At 46.5% G+C, this 19284-nt stretch overlaps 8 non-coding genes and 1 pseudogene across 8 annotated transcripts; all 9 read right to left on the bottom strand.

Annotated features, from left to right (window-relative positions):
* Window positions 1-650: 650 nt before the first annotated feature.
* LOC125734738 (5S ribosomal RNA) lies at window positions 651-769 on the bottom strand. The gene has a single exon (XR_007394041.1). It is a non-coding gene; the product is annotated as a 5S ribosomal RNA (ribosomal RNA).
* A 1072-nt stretch (window positions 770-1841) lies between these two features.
* LOC125734736 (5S ribosomal RNA) lies at window positions 1842-1960 on the bottom strand. Its single transcript, XR_007394039.1, has one exon. It is a non-coding gene; the product is annotated as a 5S ribosomal RNA (ribosomal RNA).
* A 1069-nt stretch (window positions 1961-3029) lies between these two features.
* Window positions 3030-3148, bottom strand: LOC125734591 (5S ribosomal RNA). Its single transcript, XR_007393897.1, has one exon. It is a non-coding gene; the product is annotated as a 5S ribosomal RNA (ribosomal RNA).
* A 626-nt stretch (window positions 3149-3774) lies between these two features.
* Window positions 3775-3893, bottom strand: LOC125729130 (5S ribosomal RNA). Its single transcript, XR_007389615.1, has one exon. It is a non-coding gene; the product is annotated as a 5S ribosomal RNA (ribosomal RNA).
* A 3605-nt stretch (window positions 3894-7498) lies between these two features.
* LOC125730231 (5S ribosomal RNA) lies at window positions 7499-7617 on the bottom strand. The gene has a single exon (XR_007390603.1). It is a non-coding gene; the product is annotated as a 5S ribosomal RNA (ribosomal RNA).
* A 1085-nt stretch (window positions 7618-8702) lies between these two features.
* LOC125732089 (5S ribosomal RNA) lies at window positions 8703-8821 on the bottom strand (annotated as a pseudogene).
* Window positions 8822-9896: 1075 nt separating this feature from the next.
* Window positions 9897-10015, bottom strand: LOC125736488 (5S ribosomal RNA). The gene has a single exon (XR_007395766.1). It is a non-coding gene; the product is annotated as a 5S ribosomal RNA (ribosomal RNA).
* Window positions 10016-11083: 1068 nt separating this feature from the next.
* LOC125734942 (5S ribosomal RNA) lies at window positions 11084-11202 on the bottom strand. The gene has a single exon (XR_007394244.1). It is a non-coding gene; the product is annotated as a 5S ribosomal RNA (ribosomal RNA).
* A 1079-nt stretch (window positions 11203-12281) lies between these two features.
* LOC125733200 (5S ribosomal RNA) lies at window positions 12282-12400 on the bottom strand. The gene has a single exon (XR_007392554.1). It is a non-coding gene; the product is annotated as a 5S ribosomal RNA (ribosomal RNA).
* Window positions 12401-19284: the final 6884 nt, after the last annotated feature.

The raw sequence follows: 19284 nt of genomic DNA, 5'->3' as shown, positions 1-19284 counted from the left end.
ACACTGGGAGCTACACACGCCAACAAGTCCATACTGCAGGCTGCAGCCAGAACAATTTTCTACATTGAAACATCGACGGCCTCTTCTCTCTAAAAATTCACCAGACCGCTTCTACCACCAGCAAAGAAGTTTCCATCCCTAATTCCTCTGTGATTCCCACTAACCTAAACATTAAGCTGGCATTGAAGGGTGTGAATTACCCCGGCCAATCTGTTCTTTTAAATACAGCTTTTAGCAAGTTTTGAAAGGAGAAGAGCAGAACTTGCTATGCCAATAATATCGAGTCTTCTGTGGTGAAGTGGTTTTTGCATAGAAAACAAAGCGGTCAGTTGAAGAGGAATAATATCAGTACTTTGTTTAAAACTGTGTGTAAAAAGCTGTCTCTTTATCATTAACAATAAGTTGTAAAACGTGAATGGGGAGTGACAGTCTTCAAGTTTGTGAGAATATTGCGCCCTGGTGGAATAAAGGCACGAACAGCTTACAGCACCTAGAATTACCAGGAAGTATTTAGAGTAAAACGGTGTGTAAAAGCTGCCTTTATGAATGAGAGAAAAAAGAAATATATAAAATAGTAAAATGGAAGGGGAGTGATAGATTTAAATTAATCGTGAAGTGGAGCGCCCCCTGTATAAAGTAAAAGTGAGAAAAGCTTACAGCACCTGGTATTCCCAGGTGGTCTCCCATCCAAGTACTAACCAGACCCTACCTTGCTTGGCTTCCGAGATCAGATGAGATCGGGCGTGTTCAGGGTGGTATGGCCATAAGCGTGAGACGCTACCAAAAACAGCCCTTTTGCATTACACGCGTCTATACATGCCAGTTAGTCCCATTGGATTCTACTCCTGGTTTTTTTTTTTTTTATCTGACTCACACTGCAGCACCACCATCCAATCGGCAGCGCCGGACCCACACCAAACATTCACCAAACTACTCAGCCGGCAGCCTACCACAATTATTCCATTCTTTCCGCATCCGCACACTTCCTTCTTTTTAACTCCTTTTCACTACCGCACAGGTTAATCGCCGCACGTCCCCCGCCGGCAAACATTACTCCTTTGCCTACTGCATGCAGGCTTCTCTTAACGACCCTCTGTTATCAACTCCGCTAACAGCCACAAAATCTCCGCCGCACGAAGCCCACTGGTAGCTGCTGAATCACATGCTTCCCCAAAACGTCGCGCTGTCAGAACACTGGGAGCTACACACACCAACAAGTCCATACTGCAGGCTGCAGCCAGAACAATTTTCTACATTCAAACATCGACGGCCTCTTCTCTCTAAAAATTCACCAGACCGCTTCTACCACCAGCAAAGAAGTTTCCATCCCTAATTCCTCTGTGATTCCCACTAACCTAAACATTAAGCTGGCATTGAAGGGTGTGAATTACCCCGGCCAATCTGTTCTTTTAAATACAGCTTTTAGCAAGTTTTGAAAGGAGAAGAGCAGAACTTGCTATGCCAATAATATCGAGTCTTCTGTGGTGAAGTGGTTTTTGCATAGAAAACAAAGCGGTCAGTTGAAGAGGAATAATATCAGTACTTTGTTTAAAACTGTGTGTAAAAAGCTGTCTCTTTATCATTAACAATAAGTTGTAAAACGTGAATGGGGAGTGACAGTCTTCAAGTTTGTGAGAATATTGCGCCCTGGTGGAATAAAGGCACGAACAGCTTACAGCACCTAGAATTACCAGGAAGTATTTAGAGTAAAACGGTGTGTAAAAGCTGCCTTTATGAATGAGAGAAAAAAGAAATATATAAAATAGTAAAATGGAAGGGGAGTGATAGATTTAAATTAATCGTGAAGTGGAGCGCCCCCTGTATAAAGTAAAAGTGAGAAAAGCTTACAGCACCTGGTATTCCCAGGTGGTCTCCCATCCAAGTACTAACCAGACCCTACCTTGCTTGGCTTCCGAGATCAGATGAGATCGGGCGTGTTCAGGGTGGTATGGCCATAAGCGTGAGACGCTACCAAAAACAGCCCTTTTGCATTACACGCGTCTATACATGCCAGTTAGTCCCATTGGATTCTACTCCTGGTTTTTTTTTTTTTTATCTGACTCACACTGCAGCACCACCATCCAATCGGCAGCGCCGGACCCACACCAAACATTCACCAAACTACTCAGCCGGCAGCCTACCACAATTATTCCATTCTTTCCGCATCCGCACACTTCCTTCTTTTTAACTCCTTTTCACTACCGCACAGGTTAATCGCCGCACGTCCCCCGCCGGCAAACATTACTCCTTTGCCTACTGCATGCAGGCTTCTCTTAACGACCCTCTGTTATCAACTCCGCTAACAGCCACAAAATCTCCGCCGCACGAAGCCCACTGGTAGCTGCTGAATCACATGCTTCCCCAAAACGTCGCGCTGTCAGAACACTGGGAGCTACACACACCAACAAGTCCATACTGCAGGCTGCAGCCAGAACTATTTTCTACATTCAAACATCGACGGCCTCTTCTCTCTAAAAATTCACCAGACCGCTTCTACCACCAGCAAAGAAGTTTCCATCCCTAATTCCTCTGTGATTCCCACTAACCTAAACATTAAGCTGGCATTGAAGGGTGTGAATTACCCCGGCCAATCTGTTCTTTTAAATACAGCTTTTAGCAAGTTTTGAAAGGAGAAGAGCAGAACTTGCTATGCCAATAATATCGAGTCTTCTGTGGCGAAGTGGTTTTTGCATAGAAAACAAAGCGGTCAGGTGAAGAGGAATAATATCAGTACTTTGTTTAAAACTGTGTGTAAAAAGCTGTCTCTTTATCATTAACAATAAGTTGTAAAACGTGAATGGGGAGTGACAGTCTTCAAGTTTGTGAAAAGATCGCGCCCTGGTGGAATAAAGGCACGAACAGCTTACCTAGAATTACCAGGAAGTATTTAGAGTAAAACGGTTTCTAAAAGCTGGCTTTATGAAAGTGAGAAAAAAAATATATATATAAAATAGTAAAATGGAAGGGGAGTGCTAGATTTAAATTAATCGTGAAGTGGAGCGCCCCCTGTATAAAGTAAAAGTGAGAAAAGCTTACAGCACCTGGTATTCCCAGGAGGTCTCCCATCCAAGTACTAACCAGACCCTACCTTGCTTGGCTTCCGAGATCAGATGAGATCGGGCGTGTTCAGGGTGGTATGGCCATAAGCGTGAGACGCTACCAAAAACAGCCCTTTTGCATTACACGCGTCTATACATGCCAGTTAGTCCCATTGGATTCTACTCCTGGTTTTTTTTTTTTTTATCTGACTCACACTGCAGCACCACCATCCAATCGGCAACCTAAACATTAATCTGGCATTGAAGGGTGTGAATTACCCCGGCCAACCTGCCCTTTTAAATACAGCTTTTAGCAAGTTTTGAAAGGAGGAGAAGAGCAGACCTTGCTATGCCAAAAATATCAAGTCTTCTGTGGCGAAGTGGTTTTTGCATAGAAAACAAAGCGGTGAGTTGAAGAGGAATTATATCAGTACTTTGTTTAAAACTGTGTGTAAAAAACTGTCTCTTTATTATTAACAATAAGTTGTAAAACGTGAATGGGGAGTGACAGTCTTCAAGATTGTGAGAAGATCGTGCCCTGGTGGAATAAAGGCACGACCAGCTTACAGCACCTAGAATTACCAGGAAGTATTTAAAGTAAAACGGTGTGTAAAAGCTGCCTTTATGAAAGAGAGAAAATAAAAATATATATATAAAATAGTAAAATGGAAGGGGAGTGATAGATTTAAATTAATCGTGAAGTGGAGCGCCCCCTGTATAAAGTAAAAGTGAGAAAAGCTTACATCACCTGGTATTCCCAGGAGGTCTCCCATCAAAGTACTAACCAGACCCTACCCTGCTTGGCTTCCGAGATCGGATGAGATCGGGCGTGTTCAGGGATGTATGGCCATAAGCGAGAGACGTGACCAAAAACAGCCCTTTTGCATTACACGCGTCTATACATGCCAGTTAGTCCCATTGGATCCTACTCCTGGTTTTTTTTTTTTTATCTGACTCACACTGCAGCACCACCATCCAATCGGCAGCGCCGGACCCACACCAAACATTCACCAAACTACTCAGCCGGCAGCCTACCACAATTATTCCATTCTTTCCGCATCCGCACACTTCCTTCTTTTTAACTCCTTTTCACTACCGCACAGGTTAATCGCCGCACGTCCCCCGCCGGCAAACATTACTCCTTTGCCTACTGCATGCAGGCTTCTCTTAACGACCCTCTGTTATCAACTCCGCTAACAGCCACAAAATCTCCGCCGCACGAAGCCCACTGGTAGCTGCTGAATCACATGCTTCCCCAAAACGTCGCGCTGTCAGAACACTGGGAGCTACACACACCAACAAGTCCATACTGCAGGCTGTCACAGGTCGAGGTGCGCGAGCGCGGCGGAGAGCGGCGATTGTGCGGAAGGAGGAAGCAGGCAGGCAGGATACGGGACGAACGGGGTTTATTCGGGAATACGGGGATCTCACGCAAACAAACATCCATGAACATCAATGACGGACACAGGACTCGGGTAAGACACGGACTGAAATACACAGGACTGATTGAAAATAATCAGACACAGCTGGGTACAATCCGGGAAACACACGTGGGTAGGCAGGGGGCGTGGCACACAGGAGGAGCCGACGAGCAGGGCATGACAGAACCCCCCCCCCAAAGGCGCGCTTCACCGGGCGCGCCAGGGAGGAGGCGACAGACGGGACACGGGAACCGGGACCTGGAGCAAAAAAACAGAATCAACAAGAGACGGGAAACAGGACCGAGGCACAAAACAGGGCAAGCGACAGGACGTGCGACAGGAGCTGACAAAGGGACGGGAAGGCAGACAGACAAATCAGGAAGGGAGAAACAGAGGGAACAGGCGGAACAAAAGGAGCGGGAGTGACGGGAGGGAACGACGGGAAACCAGGAACAGAGCGGGGCAGAACAAAGGGACCAGGAACAGAGGACGGCGGGACAAAGGCAGGAGGAGGAACAAAGACAGGCGGGACAGAGACAGGAAAGAAGGGAGAGAAGGCGGGGGAACAAAGGGGAGCCCGTGGGAGCCCCAGCGGGCGACGGGAGGCAGCCGGAGGGGACCACGGAGGGGCAGAGGAGACAGGGCGAGGGACCCGCGGAGGGGCCAGGGAGGGAGCAGGAGGGAGCACCAGGGAAGGGGACGAGGGAGCTGGAAGGGGCCAGGGCGAAGGCAAGGCGAGGGGGGGAGCCGCTGCAGGCGGCGACGTCCTCCGACGGGCCGCAGGTAGGGGCCCCGCAGGCGACCAAGGAGCCGCCGTCGGGGAACCCCCAGGCGACCGACCAGGCACCGAAGGGGGGAGCGAGGCAGGGCGACGAGGCACCGGAGAGGGACCCGCAGGCGACAGCCGACCCGGAGGGCCAGGACCCGCAGGCGCCAACCGAGCCCCAGCGCAGGCGACGCAGGGCGAGCCAGGGGGCAGGGCGGGCGGGACCCCAGCCCTGCGTCTGTGTCCCCTCCCTTTACGGGACACAGACATGACCCCCGGTCGGGGTCGAGTTCGCCGGGGCGAGGGAGAAACAGTCACAGGGGGAGAAGGAACAGGAGCGCGGTCAGGACTTGGAGCGCGGTCAGGACTTGGAGGTGGCTGCAGTGGGGGCGCCGGCCCGGGAGCTGCAGGTGGTTGCAGTGGGGGCGCCGGGACAGGAACAGGAGCGCGGTCAGGAACAGGAGCGCGGTCAGGAACAGGAGCGCGGTCAGGAACAGGAGCTTGCTGCAGTGGGGGCGCCTGCCCGGGAGCTGCAGGTGGTTGCAGTGGGGGCGCCGGCCCGGGAGCTGCAGCAGGCAGCGAATGCGGCTGCGCAGGCGGCGGCGACGGCGAAGGCGGCTGCGCAGGCGGCGGCAGCGGCGAAGGCGGCTGCACGGGAGCGGGGTCCGCCGGCAATGGCGGCTGCACGGGAGCGGGGTCCGCCGGCAATGGCGGCTGCACGGGAGCGGGGTCCGCCGGCAATGGCGGCTGCACGGGAGCGGGGTCCGCAGCCCTCTGGAGCTGGAGGAGCTGCCGAACTCCCTCTGCCATTTTCTCCAGATCCCCCCGGTCGGAGGCGGGAGTGAACGCGGCAAAGTCTTTCTGGAGCCGCGTTACAATGTCCTCTGCCTCCGGACTCACTGGAGTGCCCAGTCCCTCCCAGATCCTCCAGAATAGCCCCTGGAGGGCGAAGAACTGGGAGATGCAGTCGGCCGTCTTCCCTGGTTGAGGCGCGGACGGCGCCTCCGGGGTGGCTGCTGCAGGGGGGATGAGCAGTGGGTCCGGGTATTCGATGGACCCCTCCTTGCTCTTCTGGCGCCTGGTGGCAGCGGGAGGTGGCGCGATGTCTGCAAACACAGACGGCGAAAACACCGGCTCCCGCTCCTGGTAAGGGAAGAGGAAGGGCTCCTCCTCCTCCTCCTCACTCGAGTGCCAGAACATGGAGACAGGGCAGGTACCTCGCTGGAGCGGCCCCCGGGCTGGAGACCGGACGGGTACCTCTTCCTCCGGAGCGATCCATATCCTGGAGAGCGAGCAGGCTCCCAGGCGGATCGGCTCCTACGGGATCCTCCTTCTCCGCTTATTTTTCTTTTTCGGGTCCGTCATTCTGTCACGGGTCGAGGTGCGCGAGCGCGGCGGAGAGCGGCGATTGTGCGGAAGGAGGAAGCAGGCAGGCAGGATACGGGACGAACGGGGTTTATTCAGGAATACGGGGATCTCACGCAAACAAACATCCATGAACATCAATGACGGACACAGGACTCGGGTAAGACACGGACTGAAATACACAGGACTGATTGAAAATAATCAGACACAGCTGGGTACAATCCGGGAAACACACGTGGGTAGGCAGGGGGCGTGGCACACAGGAGGAGCCGACGAGCAGGGCATGACACAGGCTGCAGCCAGAACAATTTTCTACATTCAAACATCGACGGCCTCTTCTCTCTAAAAATTCACCAGACCGCTTCTACCACCAGCAAAGAAGTTTCCATCCCTAATTCCTCTGTGATTCCCACTAACCTAAACATTAAGCTGGCATTGAAGTGTGTGAATTACCCCTGCCAATCTGCTCTTTTAAATACAGCTTTTAGCAAGTTTTGAAAGGAGGAGAAGAGCAGACCTTGCTATGCCAATAATATCGAGTCTTTTGTGGTGAAGTGGTTTTTGCATAGAAAACAAAGCGGTCAGTTGAAGAGGAATAATATCAGTACTTTGTTTAAAACTGTGTGTAAAAAGCTGTCTCTTTATCATTAACAATAAGTTGTAAAACGTGAATGGGGAGTGACAGTCTTCAAGTTTGTGAGAAGATCGCGCCCTGGTGGAATAAAGTCACAAACAGCTTACAGCACCTAGAATTACCAGGCAGTATTTAGAGTGAAACGGTTTCTAAAAGCTGGCTTTATGAAAGAGAGAAAAAATATATATATATAAAATAGTAAAATGGAAGGGGAGTGATAGATTTAAATTAATCGTGAAGTGGAGCGCCCCCTTTATAAAGTAAAAGTGAGAAAAGCTTACAGCACCTGGTATTCCCAGGTGGTCTCCCATCCAAGTACTAACCACACCCTACCCTGCTTAGCTTCCGAGATCAGATGAGATCAGGCGTGTTCAGGGTGGTATGGCCTCAAGCGAGAGACGCTGCCAAAAACAGCCCTTTTGCATTACACGCCTCTATACATGCCAGTTAGTCCCATTGGATCCTACTCCTGGTTTTTTTTTTTTTTTATCTGACTCACACTGCAGCACCACCATCCAATCGGCAGCGCCGGACCCACACCAAACATTCACCAAACTACTCAGCCGGCAGCCTACCACAATAATCCCATTCTTTCCGCATCCGCACACTTCCTTCTCTTTAACTCCTTTACACTACCGCACAGGTTAATCGCCGCACGTCCCCCACCAGCAAACATTCCTCCTTTGCCTACCGCATGCAGGCTTCTCTTAATGACTTTCTGTTATCAACTCCGCTAACAGCCACAAAATCTCCGCCGCACGAAGCCCACTGGTAGCTGTTGAATCACATGCTTCCCCAAAACGTCGCGCTGTCAGAACACTGGGAGCTACACACGCCAACAAGTCCATACTGCAGGCTGCAGCCAGAACAATTTTCTACATTCAAACATCGACGGCCTCTTCTCTCTAAAAATTCACCAGACCACTTCTACCACCAGCAAAGAAGTTTCCATCCCTAATTCCTCTGTGATTCCCACTAACCTAAACATTAAGTTGGCATTGAAGGGTGTGAATTACCCCGGCCAACCTGCTCTTTTAAATACAGCTTTTAGCGAGTTTTGAAAGGAGGAGAAGAGCAGACCATGCTATGCCAATAATATCGAGTCTTCTGTGGTGAAGTGTTTTTTGCATAGAAAACAAACCGGTGAGTTGAAGAGGAATTATATCAGTACTTTGTTTAAAACTGTGTGTAAAAAGCTGCCTCTTTATTATTAACAATAAGTTGTAAAACGTGAATGGGGAGTGACAGTCTTCAAGTTTGTCAGAAGATCGCGCCCTGGTGGAATAAAGGCACAAACAGCTTACAGTAGCTATAATTACCAGGCAGTATTTAGAGTAAAACGGTGTGTAAAAGCTGCCTTTATGAATGAGAGAAAAAAAAATATATATATATATATAAAATAGTAAAATGGAAGGGGAGTGATAGATTTAAATTAATCGAGAAGTGGAGCGCCCCCTGTATGAAGTAAAAGTGAGAAAAGCTTACAGCACCTGGTATTCCCAGTAGATCTCCCATCCAAGTACTAAGCAGACCCTATCTTGCTTGGCTTCCGAGATCGGACTAGATCGGGCGTGTTCAGGGTGGTACGGCCGTGAGCGAGAAAAACTACCAAAAACAGCCCTTTTGCATTACACGCCTCTATACATGCCAGTTAGTCCAAGTGGATCCTACTCCTGTTTTTTTTTTTTTTTTATCTGACTCACACTGCAGCCCCACCATCCAATCGGCAGTGCTGGACCCACACCAAACATTCACCAAACTACTCGGCTGGCAGCCTACCACAATTATTCCATTCTTTCCGCATCCGCACACTTCCTTCTCTTTAAGTCCTTTTCACTACCGCACAGGTTAATCGCCGCACGTCCCCCGCCGGCAAACATTACTCCTTTGCCTACCGCATGCAGGCTTCTCTTAATGACTTTCTGTTATCAACTCCGCTAACAGCCACAAAATCTCCGCCGCACGAAGCCCACTGGTAGCTGTTGAATCACATGCTTCCCCAAAACGTTGCGCTGTCAGAATACTGGGAGCTACACATGCCAACAAGTCCATACTGCAGGCTGCAGCCAGAACAATTTTCTACATTGAAACATCGACGGCCTCTTCTCTCTAAAAATTCACCAGACCGCTTCTACCACCAGCAAAGAAGTTTCCATCCCTAATTCCTCTGTGATTCCCACTAACCTAAACATTAAGCTGGCATTGAAGGGTGTGAATTACCCCGGCCAATCTGTTCTTTTAAATACAGCTTTTAGCAAGTTTTGAAAGGAGAAGAGCAGAACTTGCTATGCCAATAATATCGAGTCTTCTGTGGTGAAGTGGTTTTTGCATAGAAAACAAAGCGGTCAGTTGAAGAGGAATAATATCAGTACTTTGTTTAAAACTGTGTGTAAAAAGCTGTCTCTTTATCATTAACAATAAGTTGTAAAACGTGAATGGGGAGTGACAGTCTTCAAGTTTGTGAGAATATTGCGCCCTGGTGGAATAAAGGCACGAACAGCTTACAGCACCTAGAATTTCCAGGAAGTATTTAGAGTAAAACGGTTTCTAAAAGCTGGCTTTATGAAAGAGAGAAAAAAAATATATATATAAAATAGTAAAATGGAAGGGGAGTGCTAGATTTAAATTAATCGTGAAGTGGAGCGCCCCCTGTATAAAGTAAAAGTGAGAAAAGCTTACAGCACCTGGTATTCCCAGGAGGTCTCCCATCCAAGTACTAACCAGACCCTACGTTGCTTGGCTTCCGAGATCAGATGAGATCGGGCGTGTTCAGGGTGGTATGGCCATAAGCGTGAGAAGCTACCAAAAACAGCCCTTTTGCATTACACGCGTCTATACATGCCAGTTAGTCCCATTGGATTCTACTCCTGGTTTTTTTTTTTTTTTATCTGACTCACACTGCAGCACCACCATCCAATCGGCAGCGCCGGACCCACACCAAACATTCACCAAACTACTCAGCCGGCAGCCTACCACAATTATCCCATTCTTTCCGCATCCGCACACTTCCTTCTCTTTAACTCCTTTTCACTACCGCACAGGTTAATCGCCGCACGTCCCCCGCCGGCAAACATTACTCCTTTGCCTACCGCATGCAGGCTTCTCTTAACGACCCTCTGTAATCAACTCCGCTAACAGCCACAAAATCACTGCCGCGCGAAGCCCACTGGTAGCTGTTGAATCACATGCTTCCCCAAAACGTTACGCTGTCAGAACACTGGGAGCTACACACACCAACAAGTCCATACTGCAGGCTGCAGCCAGAACAATTTTCTACATTGAAACATCGACGGCCTCTTCTCTCTAAAAATTCACCAGACCGCTTCTACCATCAGCAAAGAAGTTTCCATCCCTAATTCCTCTGTGATTCCCACTAACCTAAACATTAAGTTGGCATTGAAGGGTGTGAATTACCCCGGCCAACCTGCTCTTTTAAATACAGCTTTTAGCAAGTTTTGAAAGGAGGAGAAGAGCAGACCTTGCTATGCCAAAAATATCAAGTCTTCTGTGGCGAAGTGGTTTTTGCATAGAAAACAAAGCGGTGAGTTGAAGAGGAATTATATCAGTACTTTGTTTAAAACTGTGTGTAAAAAGCTGTCTCTTTATTATTAACAATAAGTTGTAAAATGTGAATGGGGAGTGACAGTCTTCAAGATTGTGAGAAGATCGTGCCCTGGTGGAATAAAGGCACGACCAGCTTACAGCACCTAGAATTACCAGGCAGTATTTAGAGTAAAACGTGTGTAAAAGCTGCCTTTATGAATGAGAGAAAAAAGAAATATATAAAATAGTAAGGGGAGTGATAGATTTAAATTAATCGTGAAGTGGAGCGCCCCCTGTATAAAGTAAAAGTGAGAAAGGCTTACAGCACCTGGTATTCCCAGAAGGTCTCCCATCCAAGTACTAACTAGACCCTACCCTGCTTGGCTTCCGAGATCAGACGAGATCGGGCGTGTTCAGGGTGGTATGGCCGTAAGCGAGGGATGCTACCAAAAACAGCCCTTTTGCATTACACGCGTCTATACATGCCAGTTAGTCCCATTGGATCCTACTCCTGGTTTTTTTTTTTTTTTTTATCTGACTCACACTGCAGCCCCACCATCCAATCGGCAGCGCCGGACCCACACCAAACATTCACCAAACTACTCAGCCGGCAGCCTACCACAATTATTCCATTCTTTCCGCATCCGCACACTTCCTTCTCTTTAACTCCTTTTCACTACCGCACAGGTTAATCGCCGCACGTCCCCCGCCGGCAAACATTACTCCTTTGCCTACTGCATGCAGGCTTCTCTTAACGACCCTCTGTTATCAACTCCGCTAACAGCCACAAAATCTCCGCCGCACGAAGCCCACTGGTAGCTGCTGAATCACATGCTTCCCCAAAACGTCGCGCTGTCAGAACACTGGGAGCTACACACACCAACAAGTCCATACTGCAAGCTGCAGCCAGAACAATTTTCTACATTCAAACATCGACGGCCTCTTCTCTCTAAAAATTCAGCAGACCGCTTCTACCACCAGCAAAGAAGTTTCCATCCCTAATTCCTCTGTGATTCCCACTAACCTAAACATTAAGCTGGCATTGAAGGGTGTGAATTACCCTGGCCAATCTGTTCTTTTAAATACAGCTTTTAGCAAGTTTTGAAAGGAGAAGAGCAGAACTTGCTATGCCAATAATATCGAGTCTTCTGTGGCGAAGTGGTTTTTGCATAGAAAACAAAGCGGTCAGTTGAAGAGGAATAATATCAGTACTTTGTTTAAAACTGTGTGTAAAAAGCTGTCTCTTTATCATCAACAATAAGTTGTAAAACGTGAATGGGGAGTGACAGTCTTCAAGTTTGTGAGAAGATCGCGCCCTGGTGGAATAAAGGCACGAACAGCTTACAGCACCTAGAATTACCAGGAAGTATTTAGAGTAAAACGGTTTCTAAAAGCTGCCTTTATGAATGAGAGAAAAAAAAAATATATATATAAAATAGTAAAATGGAAGGGGATTGATAGATTTAAATTAATCGTGAAGTGGAGCGCCCCCTGTATAAAGTAAAAGTGAGAAAAGCTTACAGCACCTGGTATTCCCAGGTGGTCTCCCATCCAAGTACTAACCAGACCCTACCCTGCTTAGCTTCCGAGATCAGACGAGATCAGGCGTGTTCAGGGTGGTATGGCCGTAAGCGAGAGATGCTACCGAAAACAGCCCTTTTGCATTACACGCCTCTATACATGCCAGTTGGTCCCATTGGATACTACTAATGTTCTTTTTTTTTTTTTTATCTGACTCACACTGCAGCCCCACCATCCAATCGGCAGCGCCGGACCCACACCAAACATTCACCAAACTACTCAGCCGGCAGCCTACCACAATTATTCCATTCTTTCCGCATCCGCACACTTCCTTCTCTTTAACTCCTTTTCACTACCGCACAGGTTAATCGCCGCACGTCCCCCGCCGGCAAACATTACTCCTTTGCCTACTGCATGCAGGCTTCTCTTAACGACCCTCTGTTATCAACTCCGCTAACAGCCACAAAATCTCCGCCGCACGAACCCCCTGGTAGCTGCTGAATCACATGCTTCCCCAAAACGTCGCGCTGTCAGAACACTGGGAGCTACACACACCAACAAGTCCATACTGCAAGCAGCAGCCAGAACAATTTTCTACATTCAAACATCGACGGCCTCTTCTCTCTAAAAATTCAGCAGACCGCTTCTACCACCAGCAAAGAAGTTTCCATCCCTAATTCCTCTGTGATTCCCACTAACCTAAACATTAAGCTGGCATTGAAGGGTGTGAATTACCCTGGCCAATCTGTTCTTTTAAATACAGCTTTTAGCAAGTTTTGAAAGGAGAAGAGCAGAACTTGCTATGCCAATGTTAGGTTGAAGAAACTGTTAGTAATCATTTGTTATCATTTCTGTATAATCAGCAATGAGTGTAAATATGTATATACATTATTTTGTTTTTCTTTACCTTCATACTTTAGATTATATTAGTTTACATGTATCCTGAGCACGTGTTTAAATAGTTGTCTACCTGAGGAAAACCAGAACTTCTTCTTACTCTCACAGTCTTTTCTTTGTTCTCACTCCAAGACCCCTGCCCCCCATTGACTATAAATAAAGGTGCCAAGGGGAACCACCCTTTGTAACACATTCCTTTGTAGCCTACCATGCAGAGAGTGTGGTTACCCTTGTGCAAGTAAAACTCTAAGTGTGTTGTCTCGTAATTAATGGTGTGTACAGAGTTGGAGTGGAAAGCCTGTCGCTTTCTCCAACATATACTGTATTGTAGTTTGGTCCTGTGTGCAGAGTTGGAGTGGAAAGCCTGACGCTTTCTCCAACATATAATTTGGTCCTTCGAGCCAGATCCGAGGACACCTGACGACATCGCCAGCGCACCGAGAGGAGCGACACCGAAGTCTGTCGACAGCCACTCGGAGACGGGTGCAAGAAAGACCTGTGATGTGAATTCGTCATCAGGCCGGTGGTTAGAACTGCGCTCGACGTCTGGTGATGTCTGACGGACCTCGGTGGCGGAACACAGGCACACAGGACAGGTGAGACAACAAAGGTTATTCAGCGAAATAACCGGGTCAATTGACGTGGGTTAGGCTTAGCCGTAATTAAGCAGAAAAGGGGTTAGGCTTAGCCGTAATTAAGCAGAAAAGGGGTTAGGCTTAGCCGTAATTAAGCGAAATATGAACATGCATGTATTGTGTGAATGACTGGACTAAGACTATTATAGAGGCTTAGAGTTGCTTTGGTCAGTCCATTTCTTATTTTGCCTGGTGGGAAAGAAGTACTGGTGATTGAAGGATCAAGGACGGGTTTCATCCCTGAAAACCGATACCGCTGCACGAACAGCGTGCAGTAGAAGGCCGTATTGGTGTCCTCCCATATATCTCATACCAGTGAATTTCCACCCAGGACCTGTGTAGTGCGGAGACGGGAAAGAAAAAAAAATGGGAAAGAATCAGAGTAAGAGGGAGATGAGAAGTTTATGGAAGGATATAAACCAGGTTCAGGACAAATAAGTAATCAGAGGTGGAGAAAAAAACATGGGTTTGAAGGGAAACTCCACACTCCAGATATCTTAAAATTACAAGGAAATTTAAGACTAGAAATGTTACAAACCTTGAAGAAAGGAAAATTTGAGAAAAGGAAAAAAGAATATAAGTATTCAGATAATTGGTTGGAACAAAGTAAGTTAAGAGATGTACGTAGAAAGCAGAAAAAGGATGATAGAAAGGATAAATTAACTGCAGCCGCTCTAGTCACTTTAGATGATGAGACGGTGGCCAAAATAAAACATAGAGAAAATAGACCACCAACACCACCACTATTGCCTGCCCCCATGCAACCCGTAGATAGAAGGGAAATAAAACAACCATCAGCTACGGGCACAATACCAAAGAAGCCATCAGCTCTTCCTTCTTCCCCCATTATAACTAGGAGTAGAGATCCTACGTTATACCCTGTGCGCGATCTAGCTACTGCTAAGGTTCGATGGCATCCGCGAAATGAAGGCATTGATATTGATAGTGAAGAGGAAGAAATAGAATTACAATGCCCCCTAGTGGAGGTGGCAAACCCTAATAGAGAGCCAGATGGAGGACCTGAAACAATGTTAGTCTATAGACCATGGACAGCTGAAGATAGAACGGCAGCATTAAAGGGAATACCTCCTGTTGATGAATGGGTACCAGAATTTTGGACAGCAATATTGGAACTACAGAGCAGTTTCCACCTGAATGGTAGAGAAATGTTCCAATGTTTAAGACAGCTGTTCAATCATAAATGGGGAAGAGTAGCAGGAGACTTTACTGGTCATGGACCAGACAATCAACCACTTGCACATAATTCACAAGCTCTGCAACAGAGTATGCAGCAATTACATGGAAGGATAGAGACAGTGTTTATGAGACGAGCAGATTATGGTAGAATTGCACAATGCAAGCAAAAAGATGGAGAAGAGCCAGAGGACTTTATGGATAGGATGAGAGTGGTGTTTAGAGGGAATTCAGGAATTCCTCATAATGAGGAAAATGGAGGAGTTTATCAGCAACAGTTAAAACGTGCGTTCATCGCAGGGCTAAAACCTGAACTGAAGAGATACATAGATAAACATTGGGTACATCAGAATACTGGTTCAGTACAGCAAGCCCTAGAATATGCCCAACACGCCCATACAGCACAAAAACAGAAATCAGATGCAGTGTTTGCTGCTAATGATACTGTTGCAATAATACATATGAATCCTCCGGGGAGGGGAGGGTTCAGAGGAAGGTCACGAGGCCGAGGAAGGGGGAGAGGTGCTTTTAGGAGCAATCAGCGAAATTTATTACAGCAAGATAACACTTGCTGGACATGCGGAAAACTTGGGCACTTAGCTAGGCAATGTAGAACCAAGTTTATAAACAACCCAAATTCCACAGAGAATCAATGACAATTAGCCTGTGAACCATCAAAGGAGCCAGATAAGCTGCAAAAACAGGATGAGACAGAAGAGATAGATTTGCAAGCAGTTTGCCAACTGCTAGCACTAAAACAACTTGAAGAACTACCAAAACGAAGGCTTATTATAAATGGGAAAATATATGAGTGCCTATGTGATACCGGAGCCTGTAGAACAGTGTTAACCACTAGCCCTCCAAGGGTCACCTTTTCTTCGTCCTCCATAAATATCCGAACTGCAGGAGGCCAAGCTGAAAGTCATCAATTGACAAATCCAGTTAGCATAAAAGATGAGGAAACAGAGTTAGAATGTCACGCCCAAGTGCTAATAAGCCCTTCATGTCCAGTCAATCTGTTAGGAAGGGATCTTATGATACAAATGGGTATTAGTGTGACTGCAACACCCACTGGCATGAAGGCTATAGTAGAAAAGCAAACTTTCGTGATACATGGCATGTCAGCTCCACAGTATTATTGGTCCCTAGATCTGGGGGGGACAGCACAGACACGTGAAATATTGAGAAAAACTAGAGAAAAGCAGTCCCCTAAACAAACCCAGTTCATGCCTGGCGATGCCTTACACGTCACTATGTGGTACAAAGGCACCCCAGGACCAGATTATGCCTATGACAAAACGTTTCATGCCCTTCAAGATACTTGTATCACCTTACAACATATATATGTTAACTCCACTACTGGCTTTTCTGCTGCTTCAGTCATCTTATCTAATAAACAACAGGCTGTGTTCAGAGGGGAAACACCACACGTATCTCTATCAAAACCACCTCAGATGCAGTGGAGGGATGTAGAGATGTTCTTACGAGATTCCATGCACAGTTACAATGACTACCAACCCGTACCTGGCTCCTTTTGGAGCTATGACAAAAAACACAATGTGTGGCGGTTTCCTTTGGGATGGAGAGTTCAAACCACTCTCACCACACACTTGCAGGACCCAACCTGACAAATTTTTCCAACCCTGGAGGAGGGATCATGTCCAGATCTAGATCACCTCCTGGAAGGGTTGTGGTCGTCCTCCCCCACTGATGTAGGACTGGTAAAGGGGTTTCCACCTTACAAAGTAATTGTGAAATCAGAACACCGTCCGGTAGTTAGACAATACCCGTTAAAACCTGAAGCAGAGAAAGGTATAGCCCCTGTAGTGCAGGATATGTTGGCATCAGGAATATTGCGAGAGGCTCCTGAGGCCACTTGCAATACTCCTATCTTCCCTGTCCAGAAGGGACATACAGGGAAATGGCGCATGGTGCAGGATTTAAGACCAGTAAATGAAATAGTACAACATGCTGCACCAGATGTGCCTAATCCACACCTTTTGTTAATTTCCTTGTCCCCTGACAAGAAGTATTTTTCAGTAGTGGATCTGAGTAATGCCTTTTTTTCAGTACCACTACATCCTGATTCACAACACTTATTTGGTTTCACTTATAAAGGACATAAATACACATACACTAGACTCCCTCAAGGGTTTTCAGAAAGTCCACATGTATATACAATGGCACTACGGTATTCAATGAGTTCCTGTAAAATACCATCCCATAGTCAAGTGCTACTGTATGTAGATGATATATTAATTGCTTCAGATACAAAACAGCATTGCAAAGAAGCCACACTGTTAGTGTTACAGCATTTGTATGATACAGGACATAAAGCATCAAAACAAAAATTACAGTATTGCAGAGAGGAAGTTATATATCTTGGACATAAACTCTCCCAACAAGGTCGATCGTTATTAGAAACTAGAAAACAGGCAATACAAGAGGCACCAAAGCCAAAGACTAAACAGCAAATGATGTCCTTCTTAGGACTTTGCAATTATTGCAGGGAATGGTTACCTGATTATGCTGCACTCGTTCAACATTTACAAACCCTGATTTATGGGAAGGACATGGCACTGAAAGATAAAATTCAGTGGACAAAAGAAGGAGAATTGGCATTCACAAACTTAAAAATGATGTTACAAACTAATGTGACACTTGCTCTGCCAGATTATCAACAACCATTTACCCTATGTGTTGATGCAAATCAAGGGTATATGAAGGCAGTTTTAACACAGCCATTCGGCGCAAAAGAGAGGCCATTAGCGTTCTATTCTAAACGATTAGATGCAGTGGCAGCTGGTTTTCCGCAGTGTTTGCAGGCATGTGCAGCTGCTGCAGAAGCAGTGAAATTATCAGCAGAATTAGTGTTGTGTCACCCACTCACTTTGAAGGTGCCACATTCAGTTTCTTTAGTTTTACTGCAGACGCCACTGCCATTCCTCACACATGTTAGACATCTGACCCTAGTCTCACTCCTGCTTTCACAGTCAAACATTACAATACAGCGATGTGGTCCTCTCAACCCTAGCACCCTTCTTCCGACAGCGGAAGATGGAGAGCCACATTCGTGCAAAGCAGTTGTGGAAGAACAAACCAAACCAAGAGCAGATATTTTACAGACCCCAATACCAGATTCAACAGTTGTTTTTGTAGATGGATCAGCATCAAAAAATGACATGGGGAAGAACAAGGTCGGATATGCTGTAGTTACATCTACTGAAGTGTTAGAGGCCGATGCACTTCCCCCTGCTTGTTCAGCACAAGCGGCTGAACTCTATGCTGTAATTAGGGCATGCGAGCTCTTCAAAAACAAGCCACTTACAATATACACTGATAGTCAATATGTGTTTGGAGCTGTTCATCACCATGCAAGAGTGTGGAAAAATAGAGGATTCAAGACATCGCAAGGAACATCTTTAACTCATACGAACCTATTACTCAGGTTGTTAGATGTTGTGCAATTACCATATTGCCTTGCGATATGCAAATGTAAGGCACACCAAACTGATGCTTCCGCAATAGCTAAAGGAAACAGTTTTGCGGACATGACGGCGAAAGGTGCTGCACAAAAACAACCTGCCTTAAATGTTACAGATGTCTTGTTGATAGATAGTGATGTACTATGTGATGCACAGACTCATGCACCTAAAACAGAAATACAGAGCTGGATTAAGAGAGGAGCAATACAGCAAGGAAAAACTTATTATATGAATGACAAGCCCATCCTACCAAAAAATTTATACAAGACAGCTGCCTTAGTGAGCCATGGAAACACCCATGTCTCAACAGGAGGGATGGTACATATTATTCAACAATACTTTTATACTATAAATTTTTCTGATTATGCAAAACAATTTTGTCGAGCGTGCTTAATTTGCTGTAAACACAATGCACAAGGCAACATAAGGCCAAAACGTGGCCAGTTTCCCGCAGCTGAGTATCCATTTAAAATTGTACATATGGATTTCATTGAATTATCTTGGTCACAAGGGAAGAAGTACTGTCTAGTCATTATAGACACCTTTTCTAAGTGGGTAGAAATATACCCTGTAAAACACTGTGATGCAATGACCGTTGCAAAATGTTTGGTAGGCCATTATTTCCCTACCTATGGCATACCTCATATTATAAGATCGGACAATGGGACTCACAAGCACTCAAAAATCATTGCGCTTATCACCCCCAGAGCGCAGGCTTAGTGGAAAGGACCAACGGCACCATTAAAACAAGGCTCAGAAAGACAATGGAAGAGACAAAAAGACCG

This window comes from Brienomyrus brachyistius, chromosome 2 (assembly GCF_023856365.1).
Source record: "Brienomyrus brachyistius isolate T26 chromosome 2, BBRACH_0.4, whole genome shotgun sequence".
NCBI classification, from domain to species: domain Eukaryota; kingdom Metazoa; phylum Chordata; class Actinopteri; order Osteoglossiformes; family Mormyridae; genus Brienomyrus; species Brienomyrus brachyistius.
This window is presented reverse-complemented; position numbering and strand designations above follow the sequence as displayed.